The following is a 24500-nucleotide window of genomic DNA, read 5'->3' on the forward strand; positions in this document are numbered from 1 at the left end:
TCTTTATTCCATTTCTGGACGTATTCCTCTAGACTTCGTTCTCCAGTTGTTCTTGTCGACAACACACAGGATTCATGGCACGACAGCTCAGCGACATTCCATAAGAGGCTGCCAGTCTGCAGAACGATGGTCGCATAATTTCCCACGCAGTGTCCTTTTCATATTGAGATCTTTTATTTCCGTATTTACTCAGTTATTTCGTGTTGTGGCAGCTCCTGCGAAGCAGATGCCGGTGTTTCGCATTCCAATATTCACCTGTAGTGATCTAGGGAAACTACGAAAAATCTAAATCAGGATGATCAGACTGGAATTTGAATTCCTGTCTGTCGGAATTAAAGTCCAGCTTACTGAACACTGTGTTCCCTGTTTAGATCGTACAGTAGAACCCCTCTCGTCCGCCCTCGGCTGGTCCGCGGCTCCGGTGATCCGACCCTGCGCGAGCCGAACTTACACCGACTCTTGGCGATGACTCACTACCCATCACGCCACTGCTGTTTACTGTATTGTTGTTTACAAGTAACTATTGTTACCACTTGCCCGTTTTAATGCTCCATCATCCCTCGTATTGTTTCTGACGTTAGCCATGTATTTTGTACGGTACTGCTCTGCGAAGTTTTTAGCGCTTACTGTTTGTTGGTTTTATGACATTGTTTTACTGTGATAGTTACGGTACTGTATGTAGTTTTAGATTGTATGTACAGTACAGCTGCGTGTGTTGGTTAAACATATCAGGAGTGAAACGTTAACACTTTACTCTTCCATTAAGTGGAAAATTAGCAGTGCTACGAAGACTGCACAAAGGGAAAGTACTCCAAAAAATTGCCAAGGAATTCAGTGTAGGTCTTACGACAGTAAAAGATTGAAGAAGAAACCTGAAAGACATTGAATTGTGTACAGTGGCGTTAGATGGCGAAAACGCTCTTAAGGATCGTAAAGTATTGAAAAAGCCTAAACTTCAACTGCTTGACAACGCTCTGTGGATGTGGTTCCACCAGGAAAGGAGAACAGGAGTCCCGATATATGGGCCCATTATAAAAGAAAAGGCAACAGCTTTGCACAAAAATCTAGAAGCTAGAAGTGCGTTCGCAGCTAGTGAAGGCTTTATTCATAGTTGAAAAACCCGTCATGGGGTTAGGTGTGTTTCAATTTCTGGTGAAAAACTGTCTGCTGATGCCGAGACGGATGAAGAGTTTTCTGTGAAGTTTCAAGAAATTATCGACGAAAATGAACTGTTACCTTGTTTAGTCTATAACCAGCACTAGAGAGGGCTAAAATACAAAATGATGCTAAACAAAACGCTCGCTGCCCTAAATGAAACCGTGACAGGAACAAAACTCAACAAAGAAAGGCTAGCCGTTGCTCCTTGCAGCAACACTGATGGTACATCCAGGCTTTCCCTTTTTTTCGAAGAAGCCAAGGGCATTCAAAAACATAACTAACTTTTCATACTTGCCGGTTTATTACCGCAATCAAAAGTTCCCTTGGATGGACGTCAATTTTTTTCAAATCTTGGTTTTTCGATGCGTTCGTTCCACATGTTGAAAGATACTTGAAACAAAAAAAGCTTCCTGATCGTGCTCTGTTGTTGTTGGGTAGCGCACCATCACATCCGTCTTAGGAGGATTTAGTGAAAGAAGATAAAAGCTATCTTCCTTCCACCAAATGCCATATCACTTATCCAACGAATGGATCAGGAAGTGGTAGAATGATTACAGAGGCAGTATCGCAGAAAGTACATTGGCTCAGTTTTAGAAAAGTCCCAAGAAGGTTGTAACGTACTTGAAGCTATGAAATACCTCAACATCAAAGATGCTATCTATACGATAGCAGAGTGATGGGAGGAATTAAACCTGACACGCTGTGAAAATCGTGACGTAAGCTTTGGCCCGGAAGTTACGGCGGAAAGTGACCAGATCGAAGGCGAGCAAAACAACGAGACGCAGGAAATCGTTAAAGATCTAGAGACTGTACAACCGAATGTCAGTGCACCAGATTATTTCCACTGTTTTGGAAATAAAATGGTGAAGAAACTGTGAACAAGGACTCGGATGGTGGTGATGACGAACCCCTTACCTGGATTCCACTCATCGACACCAAGAACGCTTTTGATACTGCTCTTCAGTACATCAAGCAGAACTGAACCACAAGACCAATGGACATTTTGAGCCTTAAGAAATGGAGAAACACTGCAGCTAAGTCTAGAATTTCATCTGCTACACAAAAATATATAACTGAGCTTCTTCCTAAGCAATTTTTTATTAGTGTATAAGATACCTTAAATGTTTACAGTACTGTATTCTATGTACAGTATAGTACACACATACTGTACAGTATTGGTCTTTATCAATACGTAATAATAACAGTTTATGTGCTTTTTATTGCAATGTTTTTACTGTAGAGAACATTATACATACGTACAGTAGTCATTTTTGGATTCTTTCTGATAATCCGACCTTTTTTGCGTTCCGACCCATACCCCAGTCCCAAAGGTGACGGATTACAAAGGTTGAACTGTACTCGCTAAATTCTGCACTAATGTGGAAACAAGGGTCGTCGTACAGCACTATGTTATTCTCAGTTTCAATGCCTTAAAATATAATGACGCATTCTAACACGATCGAATATAGTGGATATATCTACGTGCATCCTAGTAGCCGTCGAAGTTTGATACCTCTGCAGTCGGTCTAATGACTCGTTACCGACGAAAGAATGTAGAACAAACAACAAAATAATATGTCCGAAGGTAAATGCCAGGTGAAAAATTTGTGATACACATAACTGAATTGCGAGGCAGACATCAGAAATAACAGCTGATTTTATTTAAACTGTCGAAACCAAGATGGGCCAAGACAAGAACTCCATCTTCATGTAGTCTAAAGATATAAAGAAGATATTTGTCACAAGAAGAACTTTTATCTCTACACTTTATCAGAGATCAATGACCATTGGCCAGAGTATCTTCAAACGAACGCACATTTTCACCTTTCACATCAACATTACTGCAACTACAGCGGTAATAACTAGACCATAAAGGTCAAAAGTAGAAAGGCAGGGTATGAGCCGAGATATCGTACGTAACAACAAGCGGTCTCCAACAAATATTTTGTATACTAGCGCAGTACCTTAAGCAACATCGAAACCTGCATGGATTAATAGTGGAAAACTCGTGTGAAACTTAAAGACGTAATATAATAATAGGAAGAAAACAGAAAAAAATATATCAACAAGAGTAATCAAGTGAAAGGAGCATTAAAAATCTAAGGCTCCACCTTGATGATGAGAGAAGACTGAACCAGTTCATAGTGCCCTATGTGCTTGGTCTAGATAGTGAGAACAACAAACATTATTGCCCGCAACACCTGCAGGGGACATCTTACGCATTTATCAGAACATTGTGCAAACGTGAAATCCACCTGAAAAGTGTCTTTTGTACAAAGCCTAGAAACAGTGAACGATCACATCGCACCTAAGGATGTTAGAATAGGAACAGATATCACCATATCGACTTCTAATCTTCAGCTAGATAACGAAGCAGTAAATATAAATGAAAAGAAAGATAAACTTCTAGTGGCTGCTCATAACCTTTAATTTTGGAAATTAAACATTTGTAGGTAAATTGTAGGTGGAAAATTCCTAATACACATATATTAATTATAAATGAGAAAAAATGCAACAAATCTTCGATTTGAAATTCTAATAAGAAGCAATACCGGCCATAGGGCTAGACCATGCGGTCGCTTTGTATGTAGGCTTTTTGCTTAGTTTCCATTACTATCGTCACGAGTATTCTTGCTGTCGTACTTCAGAAGAAAACTCAGGTGACATGTACGTTGTGGGAAAGTTACAGGACGATGTCTTGCGAAACGGTGACGAAATGTTAACTTGGAAAACAGAACAGCATGCCAGATAATGGAAGGCCGCCAGCGTTACGTCGACTGATAAATGAGCTCAGCAAGCGTTTAGGTTACGCCAGAGTTCAGTGGCTCAGTGACCACGCCTGGCAGCATCCAGCGTGCACTCGGTCCCGCCGACCTCGGCGAAAAATCAATCTGGAGTAACACACTGAGCTCTCGGGAAAGAGCTCGTGTCAAAATAATCACTAGAGGAGAAGAATAAGTTCTTTCCGCAGCAGATGTAAGAGGATGAGAATTATCTAGTAAAATTTAGACAGAAGTCGGTTCAAAGGTAATTCGATTACCCTTGCCTGTACCTTCCTAATTCGGAAATAGCTATGAGAATTGCTCTGAATACAAATCCAACACTTTTAGTTGTGAATCTTAAATGAGGACCTTCTGTGACTCGAATGCTGTCGATTACCTTGACGTTATTGATAGATTTCCCGTTATTTATTGTTGCCTGAAGAGTAAGTTACAAAATTATTTTAACAACGCCATCCTCAACTGTAGGATGTTGCTCTTGATATCTGATTTAAAGACGGAAAATTCTGAGAAAAATTAACACACTACACTTCATTTTCTAAACATCTGATGCATACATGGCAGCACCGTTATAAACTATGTTCCTGAGTTTAAATATACACTCCTGGAAATTGAAATAAGAACACCGTGAATTCATTGTCCCAAGAGGGGAAACTTTATTGACACATTCCTGGGGTCAGATACATCACATGATCACACTGACAGAACCACAGGCACATAGACACAGGCAACAGAGCATGCACAATGTCGGCACTAGTACAGTGTATATCCACCTTTCGCAGCAATGCAGGCTGCTATTCTCCCATGGAGACGATCGTAGAGATGCTGGATGTAGTCCTGTGGAACGGCTTGCCATGCCATTTCCACCTGGCGCCTCAGTTGGACCAGCGTTCGTGCTGGACGTGCAGACCGTGTGAGACGACGCTTCATCCAGTCCCAAACATGCTCAATGGGGGACAGATCCGAGATCTTGCTGGCCAGGGTAGTTGACTTACACCTTCTAGAGCACGTTGAGTGGCACGGGATACATGCGGACGTGCATTGTCCTGTTGGAACAGCAAGTTCCCTTGCCGGTCTAGGAATGGTAGAACGATGGGTTCGATGACGGTTTGGATGTACCGTGCACTATTCAGTGTCCCCTCGACGATCACCAGTGGTGTACGGCCAGTGTAGGAGATCGCTCTCCACACCATGATGCCGGGTGTTGGCCCTATGTGCCTCGGTCGTATGCAGTCCTGATTGTGGCGCTCACCTGCACGGCGCCAAACACGCATACCACCATCATTGGCACCAAGGCAGAAGCGACTCTCATCGCTGAAGACGACACGTCTCCATTCGTCCCTCCATTCACGCCTGTCGCGACACCACTGGAGGCGGGCTGCACGATGTTGGGGCGTGAGCGGAAGACGGCCTAACGGTGTGCGGGACCGTAGCCCAGCTTCATAGAGACGGTTGCGAATGGTCCTCGCCGATACCCCAGGAGCAACAGTGTCCCTAATTTGCTGGGAAGTGGCGGTGCGGTCCCCTACGGCACTGCGTAGAATCCTACGGTCTTGGCGTGCATCCGTGCGTCGCTGCGGTCCGGTCCCAGGTCGACGGGCACGTGCACCTTCCGCCGACCACTGGCGACAACATCGATGTACTGTGGAGACCTCACTCCCCACGTGTTGAGCAATTCGGCGGTACGTCCACCCGGCCTCCCGCATGCCCACTATACGCCCTCGCTCAAAGTCCGTCAACTGCACATACGGTTCACGTCCACGCTGTTGCGGCATGCTACCAGTGCTAAAGACTGCGATGGAGCTCCGTATGCCACGGCAAACTGGCTGACACTGACGGCGGCGGTGCACAAATGCTGCGCAGCTAGCGCCATTCGACGGCCAACACCGCGGTTCCTGGTGTGTCCGCTGTGCCGTGCGTGTGATCATTGCTTGTACAGCCCTCTCGCAGTGTCCGGAGCAAGTATGGTGGGTCTGACACACCGGTATCAATGTGTTCTTTTTTCCATTTCCAGGAGTGTATGTACTAGTGTAAGTTTAAGGAAATGTTCCATAGTTCAGTTCTTATATCCCTATTTGCAAGCATCGCAACATATCTCTTTTTCTTCTTTCCCTACCCTGCACACTGTGAAAGTTACAGTTGTAATTTCACAATTATTAAAGAAACCTAACATTCAGCCCTGAACCGATGTCACAGTTAACTTTTGCGAGAGGTCCTTTTTATCGAAGTTCAGATAATACTTTTGGAAACACTTTGCAGAATTCAGATCCAATTCTAAACTTTACAGAGTTCATATTCCGCAACTAACACTTTTCAAATTCCTATCCTGTTCCAACACTTCTCAAGATTCTTATCCCTCAACTAACACTTTCCAATTTCCTATCCCGGACGAGCCCCCAATTGCAAGCTAACATCCCAGAGATGTTGGCGCTCACATGCGGTTCCTCTTCGTCGAAATGTCTTGGCTCAAACTCGTCTAGGGGTTGAACCGCACGTGTTGCATTACACGTCCTAAATTATACACTTGTGACCCTATGGTTAATTTGTCTGGCTGATCGCAAGTTTGCGAAATACGAAGTTAATACGACATATAATAACAGTAATAATAATATCGGAAACTAAATTAACGACCCATAAATGATGTAGGCTACACAGTTGCAATCTGGTTAGAATAATGTTTATTCAAAAAGCAGCTAATCGCGAAAGCGATCGTATTAAGAGTTAGTGTTACACTCGAGCGCATATCCATTTGACACAGTTCGATCATTCACAATCTCATCGCCAATTACAAGTTCGATACTCCACCTCATTAACTATACGAAAAGTTAGTCACACCAGGCGCGCGGCTGCTCACCGCTCAGAGCATAAGTCCCCCGATACCACACAACGCGAAATTTTCTAAGTTGTTTCACTTTCTAGCTACACAAAGACCGACCGTCCACTTTCGCGTCTCAATCCCAACTGTACCATTTTGTGTCTCAAGCCGAACTGTCCGCTTTCGCGTCCGCACCAGTACTTTTTATGCCCGTCACCGGCCGCTTTTCCCGCGCGCCGCTCAACTGACTAGGGCAGTTCCCTTTCCTGAAGCCGTCCATCTGATTGGCTACAGCTTATTCTACATTTTAACATATTTAAATAATCAAATATTGACCACTTTCACGTTCTAAATAAAGTAACAATAATATCCATTACATAATAAAAGTTAAATTCTTTTACATAAAACCAATACAATGAATGTCACGGCCAGTAGCCTTGCACCAATGTGCTTTCTGATAAATAAATACAGAACAAAAGTAACTGTTATGCACTTAACTTTACAACAAATATTGTATTACCTAATGATTCAACAAGGTGTCATGCTGTCATCGTTCAATGTGTTTTGGTGGAGGGAATGATGATATGATGCTTAACTGAAAATACTGATAATTTAAATTTACTATATCTTTTGAACAAATGAAATTACAGAGTTGATGTTTACAACATTTTTCATGTTAATGATGCTCTTCTATATGAAATATCGATAGTTAAGATAGACCAAAGCCTTCATTTTTTAGCATTGAGGTTTTTGTTACAAAACTTGTTAATTTCACTTTAACAGTAAATCCTAAACTATTACAGATATGATCAATATTGAAGTTTTATTGGGATCACCATGAAAGTTTATGGAGGATGGCAGATTAGAATTACTGTGGCTTGATACCCTACATTACTACAGAATTAAATAGTTTTCATAAACGTTTCCCTTTATGATCAACCTTAGGTCCGCCATGTTTAACACTGCTAAGTCTTCTCGGCCACAAAAGCCTTCTACTGGGTTTCCATATGATGTAGGTTCTCGTCTGTCTCACTTGCACACTACAGCGCTTAGGCCTTAATGGACAATAGATGCCTGTGAATTTCCTCATCTCGTGGTGATTCTGCGTCCTTTGTGGCATCTTTCCTGGACTGCAGGGTTCGTTTCACAGTTCCTGTAGGCTGACTCTTTCGGCCATATATTGAAATGAGAGCGCAATGCTCGTTAACTCACAACATTTAACATTAGTCTACATTTTTCATTTCATGCAGCTGATCATTTTTCTCATTCGGTCTTCCTTAGACAGCTCTACACCATTAATGTGTTTTACGAATGAGTTTCTGTAGTAACTTCCTGGCAGAGTTTCCAAAACACTTATTTTTTACAAGTGAAGCTGCAGTCCTACGTTTGTTCTGCTTTGCTTCGGTTGGCCTCTTTCACGCTGACTGCTCCTCAGCTCACAGAATCGTTGGCTATATCTTGACGTTTCGCTTGGAGATTTCATTATTTCCCTCAGACTGGCGATATGTCTTGGATCGACAACTTCAGTCCACATTTTGCTTCCACGGCTTCATCTGCGTTAAGATTATGGGGGAAGCCGTTTCTTTCTGCAATGCGGAATGCAAGTTACGTTATGTCAGACATGTTTAAACATAATGTCTTCAAATCTGAGAATATGGACTTGCAATTTGTTTTCAACTTTGTTGGATTACACTTTACTGCAGCAAAAATGTTTATAACCATTTTGAGTTTTCGATTTTAACTTCAGTATGCTTCTTAATCGTTGAATTGTGTACAGTTTATACGTGTGCACGTTCATTTAATCCACTGTCCCCATTTAGATAGATTGTTACAGCTAAATCAAATTAATCTGTGCTCCACTTTCCATGACGCTTTTCTGTTGCCATGCGGTAATACAAAACATTTCTTTAATTAATAACTTAGAATAAATAACACATTAGAAAATTCACCACATCATTTCTAAGCATACTGATGCACCAATAATTCTGAGCGCATTTTTTAAAGCTCGTTATACGAGCAAGTTTCTTAAATTATACAATATCGGAAAGTACTGCTGGTACATTATAAGCAATTTCTCTTTTGTCAATTTCCCACAAACGAGCCAGAACGAATATAGATTCATGACTGCTGAAAAATGAGATTATTTCATGCATATTCACCGATGAATAAAAATCATTGCTGCCACTTACCTTACAACAGTAATGGACATGTGAAAGTTAGATGAAAACTACAAAAAAATGAGTATGTACTCAGACATTTCATTCCTCGACACACAGAGCTCATAGCTGACAATATGGCTTCAAGAAGCACGTAATTTATGCTGAACTCACTAAATGTCAGTTAGTATGAGAGTTACCAATTTTGTAGCAGCAGTACAAATTAAGAGCCTATGGAATATAGGCAACTCTCCCCTACGAGGATGGATGAAAAATAATGCCTTCTGTGTCATAAAACGTTAGTAACGAACATATAAGTAGGAGAATAATGGAGATGTTGGGACAATGTTAATTTATTCAGGATGGCGCAGTCCATGGGAGGCCCACAACCTCCTCTCCCTGGGAGGGATTGATGTCAGAGCGCAGGATTGTTGACACCACCCACCCCCACTTCCCCATCCTCCTCCACTTTCCCTCTCCCTGCTGGAGAGGAAGGATGTAAGGTACTTTCTTCATTACTTTACTTTATTTATTTTTGAGGGTGTTATGCTGTTGCTGGAGTGTCCTACAGCTAACTCCACACTCTGCCACCTCCCATCCCTCACTTTCCACCACTCCTGGCCACCATTTTTTCCAACTGCCTCGAAGTTTGAAGACTGACAACCTTAGTCCAAAATACCACCTACCACCACCAGAGAATGCTCAAAACTGTCCTACAGCGAACCTCCCACCCACCCACACTTCCCAAAGCCCCATGACCGCCACCACTTTTACCGATTACATGTGTGTATATCTTCACCTTTCTGTGTGCTCTACTCCACAATTTGTGCAATTTGTGGGAAACTGTCTTACAGCTGCTGCCGAAAGAATTGCCTTCTACCAATCTACAAGTGTGTAGCTGCTGAGGAAGTTGCACACAGATACATGGTAAGAAGGGATAGCACAGCAACCTATCACTTAAGTGCAGGAAGAGTTACCTCCTACCCATCTACAAGCGAAATAGCTGCTGAGGAAGTTGTACACAGATACACAGTAAGAAGGGATAGGGAAGCAAGCTATCACTGAAGTGTAGGAAAGGTTGCCTCCTATTGATATACAAGTGTATAGCTGCTGAGGAGCCTGTACACAGATACATTGTAGGAGGGGATAGGGTAGCAAACAATCACTGCACTGTAGGAAGGCCAATACACGCTACCACAACTGACAGAAAATGCTACACTGCTCTAATTACACATCAAAAGTGTCGTGAAATAACCACCAGTCATAAACAATGGATCATAAAGCAACACACCCACTGGAAATTGAGAAAAATCATTGTAATAGTACAACTACTGCAAAAACCAACCGCAGAAGATCTCATCAGGAGTAACAACAGCTGCTAATGTGTTCACCTTGATGTGTGGATACAGACTAAGCAGCTTAGAACCAATCTTATCTTCCCTCCTTCTGCCCCTCTATATCTACAACTCCTTCCCCACCTCCATAGGGGCTGGCTTTCTAAGCCTGTTATAATCTGTCACTGATGGTACACAAAGACATCCATCTGGCGACAGTGATTTACTGTTTCTGGTCCACAGGGATCAGTCACAAACGGACAAAAGACTCAAATCAGGATGCTTCCTGCAAGTTGTATTTCTCAGAAAGGCTGGCCCCCCTGGAACAATAGCAAAATGCATGACTATCCATCATGGATTAGGAACTGTCCAGTCAAAAGCTGCGCGCTTCAAGATAGTCTGGATGTGACGACACTGTCTGGAGATGGTCCTTGACTGAGTAAAATGAGCGTCATTTAGGAAAAACATTGAAAAAATACGTCATGCATAAATGAGATACACACGGATCTTTACACTAGTCTGCTCACTGTGTGCCGATCCGCCTGCTCTGCATCGAACATGTGGACAGCAGTATCTGCACCCTCTACCCTCCATGACTGCGTGCTGTTATAACCCTTCACCATTCATGTTTACTCTACTTGTTCAGGTAAACTGTCCAAAGGCTGTCTGGTAGAGGTTTCAGGTGCTTCACTGTGCTGAATAACAGCTGTGTGTGTGTGTGTGTGTGTGTGTGTGTGTGTGTGTGTGTGTGTGTTCCAATGTACTGTGGAAGGTTGAGATTCCTGCTGTCCAGACGGTGGAGGAAGGTACAGGGGAGGAATTTTACATAGGTTACTTGCTCCTCATGGAATAACACACTGTGTGTCTGCCTAAAGTGTTGCTGTTGTTAACAGCTCAACTGATGTAATGTCAGCTCATCTAGTTAAAGAAAGTGGCTGAATAAACACGAACACCCATTTGGTGCATGAAGTATTACCGTCATGTATTATCCAGGTGTGATTCTTATGCTTGCTGCAACGAATATTCTACCGTCAGACCTCACCTTAAACTCACTCTCATGATATGAAGCTATGCTTGCTACAATGACTACTGAACGGAAAACATTGAATCTTGCGTTGAATATTCTACAAATTAAGCACTCAACTCCATCCAACAGTCCTTAAACATATATTCAGTTACCAAGTTCCACACACTGTAATGACGATAAGACTGGGCCAATAACATAATGCAGCTAGGACCCAACAACAACATGATAACCAAGCAAGGACAAAAAAAAAAAAAAAAAAAAAAAAAAAAAAGAAACTTATAGCCAGTCTTACCTCCCCTCCTCCCTCCATAGGAAGGGATACTGATTTCCAGACCTGTTTAACCATTCGCTGATGGTACACAAAGAGGTCCATCCACTGAAGATTTTCTGCTTTATTCGGTGGTGGGTTTACAGTGATATACTGTTTCAGGTCATCAGAAACCACACTTATTTCTACGAAATGTTGACCTCTGGAACGATAGCGAAATACTTTATTCAACACTCTGGCGCCAACACAACACCCCCCTCCTGCCCCCCCCTCCCCCATCCCCCTCTGCTGACGACCACTTCCAGCAGTCTCCCATAGCCCACGTACTCTCCTAGCCTCCGAGAACTAAAAATTAGTGTCTGTGGAGGTCTTGCACGTGGGTATTGCATACATTTCAGATACACAAATATCAGTATAGAACAATGGCTTTCTCATTATCTATTCGCATGTCGGAGGGAAACACAAGTCATTTACACACGACACCAAGCTACAATTCACATTCGTCACCCCTCCTCGTTATTTCGTAACATGCAAATGAGTAAAACTGCGAACTCGATTTATGATACAGTTGTCGATAATGGATGAGCAAACTGCTGAAGTCGGAGCACTACAACGATACATCTGATAGTTTTATTAACCTGTCGCGCATCTGTTGTATGTGTCCACCATGTATAAAATCGATAACACATCCGAAATAAATAGAAAAGGACCACTATTTTGGTGTGGAAACTACCGATCACAGCAGAATGTCCTTCATATTTCAGAACATCCATCTGAGTAAAAGCAAAATTGCAGTCTACCGAAACATTTATGTTAGAAGTGGCAATTTTCAGTGGAACAGTAGTATCTAAAGTCTACTTCTTATAAAACGCCAGCTATTAAGCAGCTACTGAAAAAAAAAAACATTTTTCATGATAACAAAGCAGTCATGTTTCCACGAAAACACATACAACCTATTTCTTTCAGTATGATGGACAAATTGGCATAGTTTAGAGCATTCCTCGCGTACACAATTAGTGTGTGGAAGTCTTGTAGATAAACTGTCTTGCACATGGTTATTACATGAATTTCAGATGCATGAAATATCGAAACATAACAGTATCCTTCACGCTATCTATTCCCATGATGAAAAAAAAACCACAGTAATTTTTACACTCAACAGCAAGCTACAATCCGCGTCTCTCTCTCCTCGTTATTTTGTGACATCCGATGGAGTAGAACTACGAACTACAAAAACTTCGATAACGTCACCTGGTAGAGAACTCAATAAGATTTTACCGCATCTCTCTCTTCTGATATACCAAAAGCAAATACCATCAGCGTATGTGGTGATCCCATTACCAATACATGTATCGATCCATTGGAGCAGGTGGCCAGTGATTGAAGGCGCTTCCAGAGACCACTGTAAAGTTTTGTCACATGTACTAGAAGAAGACCATATCTCACAGACTATCAGTCACAATAGAGGTTTTCTATATCTACATCTACATGATTACTCTGCAATTCACTTTTAAGTGCTTGGCAGAAGGTTCATCGAACTACAATCATACTATCTCTCTACCATTCCACTCCCGAACAGCGCGCGGGAAAAACGAACACCTAAACCTTTCTGTTCGAGCTCTGATTTCTGTGTAGCAGTTTCGTAAGAAGTTTGATGTATTATGTTTTGCTGTAAAACAACTAGCGTGAATACACCTTTCCACACTCTTATCTGTTCTATGTTCCTCAGTTTTATTTATTTTCCATTAATTTTCGCAGTTTTACCAGGTTTTCCATCCTTGCAACGCATTTTACTCATTTACTCGAGTTTCAAACCACTATTCTCGACGAACTGTCACATCAACAAAACGTCTCATCGTGCGATCCAGTGATGCTGTCACCCAATGACTTTAGTGCATCATCAGCGAAAGGTCGGGACAGGCCTGGGAAAGCAGAACAACTACCTACGTGAGGGTCCAATGCAGACCAGGAATAGTGTATCATTGTCAACGCCACACCAACAAAAGTAGAGAACCTGAAGGGGATGGACCGCTTTGTGTAACATCAGTGGCGGGAGATAAGACTGGTTCTAAGTTGTTTAGACTGTATTCACATATCATGGTGAATACACATGCACTATTCTGTTGGAAGTTTCTTTTCGATATTTGTGTGATATTATTACAATGTTTCTTCTTCCTATAGAACCAAGGCCAGGATGCACCCACAGTATAGCACAGCCGTTGCTTCTGTGTTTTTATTTTAAGAGTTGCTATCTTATATGAGGTTTGCATCACTCTCTCTTTCTAAGACATACTGGTACCACTCACAAGAAAGACACGTCTATCCATCCTAGAATGTTTGTTCCATATTGGTTATCATGTTGTTGTTTGGTCCTCCTGGCATTAAATTATTGGTGAAGTCTTCTACACACCAAGTGAGTGGCACTTGATAGCTGAATGTGTGTTTAAGGACTGTTGGATGGTGTCAATGGCTTATTTTGTAGTATATTCAATTTGAGATTTAATGTTCTCCATTCAATATTCATTGCTGCAAGCATAAGTTCATACCACGAGAGTGAGTTTACTGTTATTTAGGTGGAGATTTCATTGATTTTAGTATTGTGTCCGCTCTTTGCACTGTTACCATTACAGTATTCGTTTTAAAAGCATAAGACTGTACCCTTAGCACGACCTGATATACAATATTCGTTGTAGCAGGCATAAATACCGCACCTGCAGAAAACACGATGGTAATACTCCATGCAGAAAATGATATCACTTTTTTTAAAGAAATGAGCTGACATGACAGCAGTTGAGCAGTTAAGAACGGCATCACTTTAGGCAGACATGCAGTGTGTTACTCCATGAGGAGCAAGTTGCCCGTGTAAAATTACTCCACTATCTGTTCTTCTGCCGTCTGGACAACAGGAATCTCATCCTTCCACAGTACACATTAGAACACACGCACGCACGCACCCACGCACACACACACACACACACACACACACACACATACTCACACACACACACACACACACAAAGCTGTTATTCGATACAGTGGAGCGTCTGAAAACTCTACCAGACAGCCTTCGAACAGTTTACCTGAAGAAGTAGGCGATTTCAACAGCAGAGGAGGATAGCGAGTGCAGACACCGCTCTCCGCCTGTCGGGCGCAGAGCAAGCAGATCGGCGCACAGTCAGAAGACTAGTACAAAGATCCGTTTGCATCTTATTTATGCAGGACGTATTACTAAACGTTTTTCGTACATGAGACTGATTTTATTTAGCCAAGGACCACTTTCAGACAGTGCCAACACATACGAAACATTTGAAAGGAAGTCGCTGTTGACCAGTTCTTCATCCATGATGAGTATTTAGGAATTTCGCTATTGTTCCAGGGGGGCAATCCTTCCGAGAAATATATTTAATAGGGAGGGTAATATTGGTTCTAAGCTGCTTAATCTGTATCCACACACTGAGGTGAATACACGTGAAGTTGCCTTCATTCACTTCTGGCGAGATATAATGGGATCGGTCTTTGCAGTAGTTGTGCTATGACAATGATTTTTCTCAATTCCCAGTGCATGGTGTGACGTATAAAAATTTTCGGTGCGTACAGTGTCACGTCTTTCAGTGTCACACAAATTTTTATTTTTAAAGGGGTTCACTTAAGACTATTTCCATGGGTTCGCCCCTCAAATTCCTCCATCATATCACAAAATTATCGTCTGATGTAGTACAAACTGAAAATATAAATTCCTTTTAAAGCACAGTTTCGTATATAATTTTATTCAAAACCTTACACCTGTGTCCAAGAACAAATTCTACATCGAAAATACTTTTCACAAGTTTAAGGGAAGAAATGCTTCTGATAATTATTACAGTATTAAAAGAACATCAAAATATGAACAGGCTGAAATGAACAAACAGTACATGAGACTATGTTAATCAATTTAACTGTAAAAAGCTAGGGAGCATATTATTAGCAAAATGAGAAATATGCAAAAGGGAAATGGCAAAAATGAGCACTTCTCAATTGGGAGTAAATCAAAACAATCAGAATGGCTGAAAGAGAGCATAATAACATGATCCATAAACGAATAAGAACTAAGCAAATAAGAGAATAGGCAAAAATGAGATGCCAACAAAATGAGAGCTGGCCAAACTCCGTCAGTAGTTATATACGGTTGCGCTCGTGGCGGCACCTCGCGGCCCGTACGCAACACGTGCGCCTGCGATAGCAATGCACTCTTAAGCGCTCACGGCGGCGGCTAGCGGCCTGTACGTAAGTTGTGCGAATGCTGTCGCAGGTCGACCCTTAATCTACGATGTTACAATGTGTTGCATTGTGTTCCGTTATTTACTAGTGGTGGCTTTATCACAACAATTTCAATATATAATTAGAGCACTGAAGCGTTTTCCATCAGTAGTGACAGCGTGTATTGGCCTTCCTACACTTAAGTGACAGTTTGCTGCCCTATCCCTTCTTACTATGTATTCGTGTACAACTTCCTTGGCAACTATTCCCCTTGTAGATAGGTAGAAAGCAATTACTCTGACAGCAACTCTAGGACAGTTACCCACTAATGTGGACTAGGGCACACAGCAAGATGAACATGAACAGACACTCGATCAGCAAAAGTGGTGACGGTATGTGAGTCAGTGGGAAGAGGGGGTGGATGGGAGGGTGATTGTAGGACAGTTTCTATCACCCTCTGGTGGAAGTATTGTGGACTAGAGCAGGCAGTCCTCAGACTTCGAGGTGAAACACGAGCGATTGGAAAAATGAGGGCGTGGGGGCAGCGTGAAGTGGAGGCAGGGGTCGGTGGAGTGTGAAGGCAGCTGTAGGACCATCTAGTGGCAAGATATACGCTTCTGGAAATATTGTCAAGAGTCTACTCTAATTCTCTAGTTTTCTCTTAGACCTGGACATCAATGCTAACTATAATGGTTTTCCTTCTAACACTAGGACCATCTGGATGGTAGCATATTGCAGAGGAGTTTGTTGTTTTACATGTATGCAGAATAAATGGTTACAGATCATAATCCCTCATAAACAATTTAATTTTCAGAGCTAAGTTGTAACTGTGGACAAAGTTGGTGAGTCGAGCAATCCTCTCAGATACTTGATTTCGCAATGGAAAAATCTTCCTTATCGCTAGAAGGGGTGACAGTTGGAGAAGAAGCATCCTTACGGTGGGGTCAGCGATAAGCCATGTAGAAGAGATGGTCATCCTAGATGTGTTAAGTATTATAATATAGCATTTACGTGAAATCGATGTTAGAGTCACAACTGCACATGGGTGAACAGATTTACTCGATAACCAGACGTTAGTTGCATGGTCTGTCTTTCAATTGCACGTCACAAAACCACCACATTCTCATTTTTTAGCGGAATTAATGTGGCGAGGTAACATCGCGTACGAGACGTTGTTGAAATATGGTTGCGCAACGAAAGAAAGACGGGGCCAACACAGCGCTTGGCAGTAGTACGCCAGATGTATGTCGAATCGAATTCGTCTGAAACAGACTGTTTTCATCAGAGTATCTATTACAGATTTGTTACTGAGTCTTTGAGCGAACTCTGCAGGAAGTCTACGCTGGTAAATGTGCTGGGTATATCTAAAACTTATTCAGTACTCAGTTATGCTAATAAGTCTCCCGGATCTTTTCTCTCTTAATAATGGCAATGTAGAGAAAATTTATTACTGACAGTTAAACATTCCGATTGTTTTGATGAAAGCATCCCTTCATTTTCTCAGTCCCAAATCACAATTTTGGCCACGTCCATCGTCCTGATAGAGGTTGATGTGTTTCTTTTTATAACCATGGCCTCTTGTCACTTATTTTTTTCAGTAAGTTGGTCTCGAAAACAACTGAGACCTTCATAGACAAAAGAAAGTCGTGTCAGAGCCGCTATACGCAAATATTCAATAAACTGGGTAATGCAGTTACGACTATTCCGTGATGCAAAGAGAAAATGCGTAAACGACTAACAAGCAGAAACAAAATCTAGTATTACGATGCTACTTCTGCACTGTTACCTACTACTGGGAACGTTTATAAACTGAGAACCATGGGGCAAGCATACAATGCAGACTCTTTCCCGTCACGTGTATAATGTTATGCAGCTTCTGTAGTTGTGCAGACTGTCATTTTGGTATCCCCGTCAGACAGCGACACAGAGCCCGCATGTACTGTATCACCGCCGAGGGCGCTACCGGAACAAGACCCCCAGCAGTACCGTATCTGCCTCTCTCGCTGCGTTTCGTCTGGCAGTAGTCTTAAAGAAGTAGGCTCTGCAGGCATCGTTACATTTGCTGTCCACTTTTGACTATGGTATCGGAATCTGTGCTGCAAACTTGCTTTGCTTTGAATATCCTGCAGTGCTGCTCTCTTTAGCCTACCATGACGGACCTGCTCTGGGCTCTCTGTCTGCAATAATAAACTGGAGATAGTGCAAGCACATATCGTAGTTTCAAGTAATTCATTGACCATACTGAAAGGAAAGTTAATTTTTAAGTTATACGAAACCATTTTAGGCGGCCATGTTCACTTAATGGTTCAGAGATCGTTCCCAGTCGGCCGGCCGGAGTGGCCGAGCGGTTTTAGGCGCTACAGTCTGGCACCGCGGGACCGCTACGGCCGCAGGTTCGAATCCTGCCTCGGGCATGGATGTGTGTGATGTCCTTAAGTTAGTTAGGTTTAAGTAGTTCTAAGTTCTAGGGGACTGATAACCTCAGAAATTAAGTCCCATAGTGCTCAAAGCCCTTTGAACCATTTTGTTCCCAGTCGGAATTTCCTCACTGAAGTTGAAAATACCCGGAATCACATGGCTATAAATGCCTAACGTTGGTCTAAAGAGGAAATACAATTTGTTCAATATCACCATCTACCAAAGAAATGAAAAAGTTTATTTCCGAGGATAAGTATAAAATCTAACTGACTAGTATCCGCAGTTAGAATGTAGTGAACTCCCTGAGAATTCAGACTTCCGTGAATGCCAATGATGCCACTACAACCATAGTGGGTGGGCTATGATATTTTACCAGTGTCTGTTAGTGAGGTGTCCTTATCTTTCCTTATAGATATGATGTGGTGTTACGTCATTGATGGTCTCTGTTGATGAGGGATTGAGCTCATAGATTTCCTTGGTTCCGTTTTCTCTCTTTTTCGCAGAAAAATGCAATGTTTACGTGAAGCAATTTTGGCAGTTAGTTCATTGTCGAAATGTAATACACTGACGAAAAAAAAAAAAATCCTGAAATCAAGAAGGAATTGTGCGAGATAAACGAAAGTTGGTGGGCCTTTTTCTATATCTGAAAGTTGACGTCTATTTAAATTTCGTTCCGGTCGCATGAAAGTGTCGTTAGTACTGCCGAGGTGCAAATTATGTTTGTTTTAAATACGCTCTGTAAAAGTCATGAGCGTAAGATACCTTTGAGACTGGACGTAGTGAGTTGACGTTAGTCAAGAATGCCTTTAAGATGACGAAGACGCCATTATCAACAGCTCACCGAGTTTGAACGAGGTCGTGTGATAGGCTACGAGAAGCTGAATATTCGTTCCGCGATACTGCAGAAAGACTTGGCAGGAATGTAGCTACTGTACTTGATTGCTGGCAGCGTAGTCAAGAGAAGGTATGGTCGCAAGAAGACCGGGGTCCAGACGGACACGTGACACTGCCATCGTGTTCGGCGTATGGCTCCGTCGCATCGTACTGTATCTGCAGCAGTAATTTGAGGTACAGTTGGCACCACAGTGACATAACGAACCGTTACAAATCAGTTACTTGAAGAACAGCTCTGAGCCAGACGCCCTGTAGCATGCATTCCACAAACCCCAAACCATCACCATAAGCGACTTCACTGGTGTCAAGCGAGAGTTCATTGGAGGGCGGAGTGGAGGTATGTTGTGCTTTCTGATTAATGGCGGTTCTGCCCCGATTCCAGTGATGGCCGTATGTTGGTTAGAAGGAGGCCAGGTGACCGCAGCAACCAACCTATCTGAGCGCTAGACACGTGGAGTTGTGATTCGTGGTGCGACTTTGTACGACAGCAGGATCACTCTCGTGGTTATTCCTCGTACCCTGACTGCAAATTTGTACACCTGACTGATGGTTCAACCTGTTGTGCTGCCAGTTATGAATAGAATTTCAGGGGGTGTTTTCCAACAGGCTTACACTTGGTCACATACCGATTTTTAACCCAACAAGCTCTACAGACTGCCGATATATTGCCTTGGCCTGCTCGATCACCAGATCTGTCCTCAGTCGAGCACGTATGGGACATCACCGGACGACATCTGCAGAGTCATCCTCTAACACCATTAACCGTCACTCTATTGGTCAGTCAAGTACACCGGGTATGGAACTACATCTCAAAAACTGAAATGTGGCACGTCTACCACACAATGCATACACGTTTGCATGCTTGCATTCAACGGTCTGGTGGCTACATAGGTTATTGATGTAACAGAATTTCAGATCTGCAAGGGCTGTTCTCGGGCTTAAATTTACATGTGAACTTGCAACGTTAATCACTTAACTATGCTAACTAGACAAATGCATCCCTGAAATTTCATTGCTGTAAATTAATTGCTTGTTCCACAAAATTTCGGGCGTGCAGCCGCATAAATTCAGCTGCTTCTTCTAATATACGGAGTGGTTCGGTCCTCGAATTGGAAAGAACGGAGCAAGTGCTGGAGCCTTAGTCACCTCGGCTCACTCTGAAGATGTCTGGACGGTATTCAGCCGAAGTATTAGAAGAAGAAGCTGAATTTATGCGGCTGCACGCCCGAAATTTTATGGAACAGTCTTTACATGAAAAGCACACAGCATTCCGTCTTCAGGTCAAGAGCGGCCTACCGGGACCATCCGACCGCCGTGTCATCCTCAGTGGAGGATGCGTATAGGAGGGGCGTGGGGTCAGGACACCGCTCACCCGGTCGTTATGATGGTATTCTTGACCGGAGCCGCTACTATTCGGTCGAGTAGCTCCTCAATTGGCATCACGAGGCTGAGTGCACCAGAAAAATGGCAACAGAGCATGGCGGCCTGGATGGTCACCCATCCAAGTGCCGACCACGCCCGACAGAGCTTAACTTCGGTGAGCTCACGGGAACCGGTGTATCCACTGCAGCAAGGCCGTTGCCCCTCTTTACAAGAAGATGCATATTAATTAGTTCTTGGTGTTGGGACTTTTGCCGCCAGTACACATTCCATTGCACTAGCGTCGCAATGGTTTTCGTTTAAATTTTTCTGATGGTTAAAGAATAATTTTTATTGCCGTTTAACTATCAGTGAAACCGAAAATTCTCGACAGTTTGCCGGAAACAGAATGTTCGCAACAGCAATAGAAACAAAAGTATCATGGAACTTATGGTCAGTGGTAGCTACTGTCTGCACGTGCTTTTGCTTGGTTCTTGACTCAAACGAATCAAGACAGCACGACATGTATGTGTAGGAGAATCTGTTGTCTCTTTGTCATTGCAACTCCTGGCTACGTTGAACTGTGGCAGACACGAGTAACGCAAGCCTACAGCTGGGAATTGCTGTGATAAGTTCCAGAATTGTTCCAGTGGCTTTTTTATGGTTCTCTGGGAGCAGTGCTGGTATCGATGGCCACCACCATAGGACATCTCGGCATTAGACGTCTGAACTGAGACGTGAATGTCAATGAACATGATAGAATGCATAAAGGATAAGCTGAACTGCAAGCCTATCGTGCATCTGGTGGTATACATACAGAGCACCCGTAGTTGCCAGTAATAATTCTTTCTAAGTTTACCATTTATTATATACAGTCAATGATGTACCCCTTCCATAAAATGTGGTAAGATGATTTTTTGGAGGTATCACTTTCGTTTTAAGTCATCCTATAAAATCATTTTTGTTAATTCGCTCGGGGCACTGTCCCTATTCAGTTCAATTTCCTCTCTGGTGTTAAATCATCACTCCCTTGTGTTTTAATGGAAACAAAAAAAAAATTGAAATAACATATCCCAAGTGAGAGATGAAACGTGAAACAAGTAAGCTCCTAAAAAAAAATATTAGCTTTTAATTCATTTTAATAATATACGTAGAAGGGTATATTTCAAGGCGAAGTATAACGTTTTAATAATGGTTTACGGGAAGTACTAGTTGTACAACTCCAGATACAATACAACAGTTTTGCGCAAGTGTAATTTATCGGAAAAAGTTGAAGAAACCACAATTAAAATCTCTTAACGCAGCTTTGGTTCACCGCAAACAGTCAACACCGTTTTCATCCCTATGGAAAGGGTCTCTGAGACTATTGTAGAATTTCTGTGTAATATTATTCCGCCAGTCGAAAACCTTTTTTAATATTTAGAAGCATGTACGGAATATTTAAGGGCGTCCCTATTACGAGACGTATGTGTATGTCACTGTTTCTCTTAATCTATAATTCTGGGTATTGGTAATTATTTCAACTATGCTGTAGATTAATTTTACAAACGTCGTGCTGTGAAAGTTTTACGAAGTTCTCTTGCAACCAATGATTGCCTCTAAATAATATTCCCATAACGTTTCAGCAACAAATATGCTAGCATTAAGAGGAATCGGTATATATTACAATGGAAGATGATATTTCTGATCATAAAACATTGAGAATAAACTGCATTCCGGAGGCAAGTTTAATAAAGTGAGCTGATTATTGATCTAGAGCTCTGTGTGAAAACAAAGAATTATATAAATTACTGTTCAATACTGATGATTATTTATTGGTTATTGTGTTGACACATTCAATATGTAAACTGATCATAGGCGTCACACTGTTTCATCTATTCCGAATCGGTAAAATTTCTTTTACTCGAAAGTAAATATTTTGTACATGTTCATTTCAAAATGGAATCGAGGTTGAACTGCAAGCGGTTCCAAGATTGTAGCTGTATGTCGGCGTCAGCCTGATGCTGACGTCACGACTTGATACATATCGCTCCCACGAGTACGAAACGGTCAATTGCTCATTGTTATGCATTGATGCGCAGTAATTGCCACAGCGAATCGACACTTTATTGAGGCTTGTTTCGAAACCTTTTACAACTGATAAAACTGAATAGATTTTTTCCTATTAGAGACGTATAGCCCTTGACCTTTAAGGAATCGTCTCTCACCTGCTGAGGTAGTACGTGAATAGCGTACACATTGTAGTCCAAAGGGAGTAAAATGGTCTATGGCGCCACATATGCGAATAGCTCGATTTACCACTACTGCGAAATTACATGCAAAACGTTAGAGCTGCATGCAGTTTTTGCTGTGTTGCCCCGTTATTAATGGTTGATCCGAAATTAAGAATTATAGTAATATTTCTTAGAAGGAAAAGAAAATTACAGGTCTTCGTGTTATTAGTCGTTTCCTGCAACTGTGATTTTTTCGCTATGGGCATAACCCGTAGTAACGATACTCTGCTGCCTATTTTGTTAACCAGATGTACGCAATGTATTAAAATTCTATTCATTTAGAAACTGCTACTTTATTTGCTTCTCCTTAGCGAAGAAAAACGTATTTTATACTCAAATGCATCATTTCCGTGTTTAGTGTTCTCTCTGGCAAACATAATTATTTCAACATTGGCAAAATCCTTGTCTAGGATGACCAATATTGTTTTTGTATTGTTTGTAACGTGTAGTCGACATCGCGTAGCATGGACTTCCATTTCAGTTCTCGAGTTTCGAGCAGGGTGGAGAAACTAACATAGTCAATTGGAAGCTATGAGCAATGGGTTTGTTCGGGCACTATAGTTTATTAACCTTGCGATGTATTACCAAAATCATATATAAGTTACACGTACGGAATAAAACATAAATTAGTAATATGCGACGGTAGTTTCTATCAAAGAATGAAATTGCAATGTTCTTGAGTATATGGTAACTACACAACGTAATATATCCCGTACAAAAATCTCATGGGCAATATCTCTAGAAGAAAATGTCAGACCTTCTACAAGGCTGAGCTTAAAATTCGATTCATTTAGACTACAGGCACAAAAAAGTGAATAGGATAACAAACTGAGGGAACTACTCTGCGACGAGCCATTGGACACTTTTCGTAGCCATTACAGGTTGAAAAATTTATAAGCTACATTAGTTCACGGCGCCAAATACTAGTCATCCTCTTAAAAGAGGACACTTGTCGCTTTGGCAGCGCTGTAGAGGGCGAGGAACTGGTACCAGGCGGTTATGTGATCCTCCATTTCTTACTTAAGTGTTGCCAATGAAGTGGTGTGTATGTGGCGACTGGTTAAGTATGAGGGGTTTTCAAAATCAAAGGTACGAAATACCACTGTGGGTATAATTAAAATCATAAAAGAAGGTTGTATACGTGGAAGAAGCCTGGAGATACTGACAGATTTCAGATAGATTATATAATGGTGAGACAGAGATTTAGGAACCAGGTTTTAAATTGTAAGACATTTCCAGGGGCAGATGTGGACTCTGACTACAATCTATTGGTTATGAACTGTAGATTAAAACTGAAGAAACTGCAAAAAGGTGGGAATTTAAGGAGATGGGACCTGGATAAACTGACTAATCCAGAGGTTGTACAGAGTTTCAGGGAGAGCGTAAGGGAACAAATGGCAGGAATGGTGGAAAGAAATACAGTAGAAGAAGAATGGGTAGCTTTGAGAGATGAAGTAGTTAAGGCAGCAGAGCATCAAGTAGGTAAAAAGACGAGGGCTAGTAGAAATCCTTGGGTAACAGAAGAAATATTGAATTTAATTGATGAAAGGAGAAAATATAAAAATGCAGTAAATGAAGCAGGCAAAAAGGAATACAAACATCTCAAAAATGAGATCGACAGGAAGTGCAAAATGGCTAAGCAGGGATGGCTAGAGGTTAAATGTAAGGATATAGAGGCTTATCTCACTAGGGGTAAGACAGATACTGCCTACAGGAAAATTAAAGAGACCTTTGGAGAAAAGAGGACCACTTTTATGAATATAAAGAACTCAGATGGAAACC

This window comes from Schistocerca americana, chromosome X (assembly GCF_021461395.2).
Source record: "Schistocerca americana isolate TAMUIC-IGC-003095 chromosome X, iqSchAmer2.1, whole genome shotgun sequence".
Classification (NCBI taxonomy): Eukaryota; Metazoa; Arthropoda; class Insecta; order Orthoptera; family Acrididae; genus Schistocerca; species Schistocerca americana.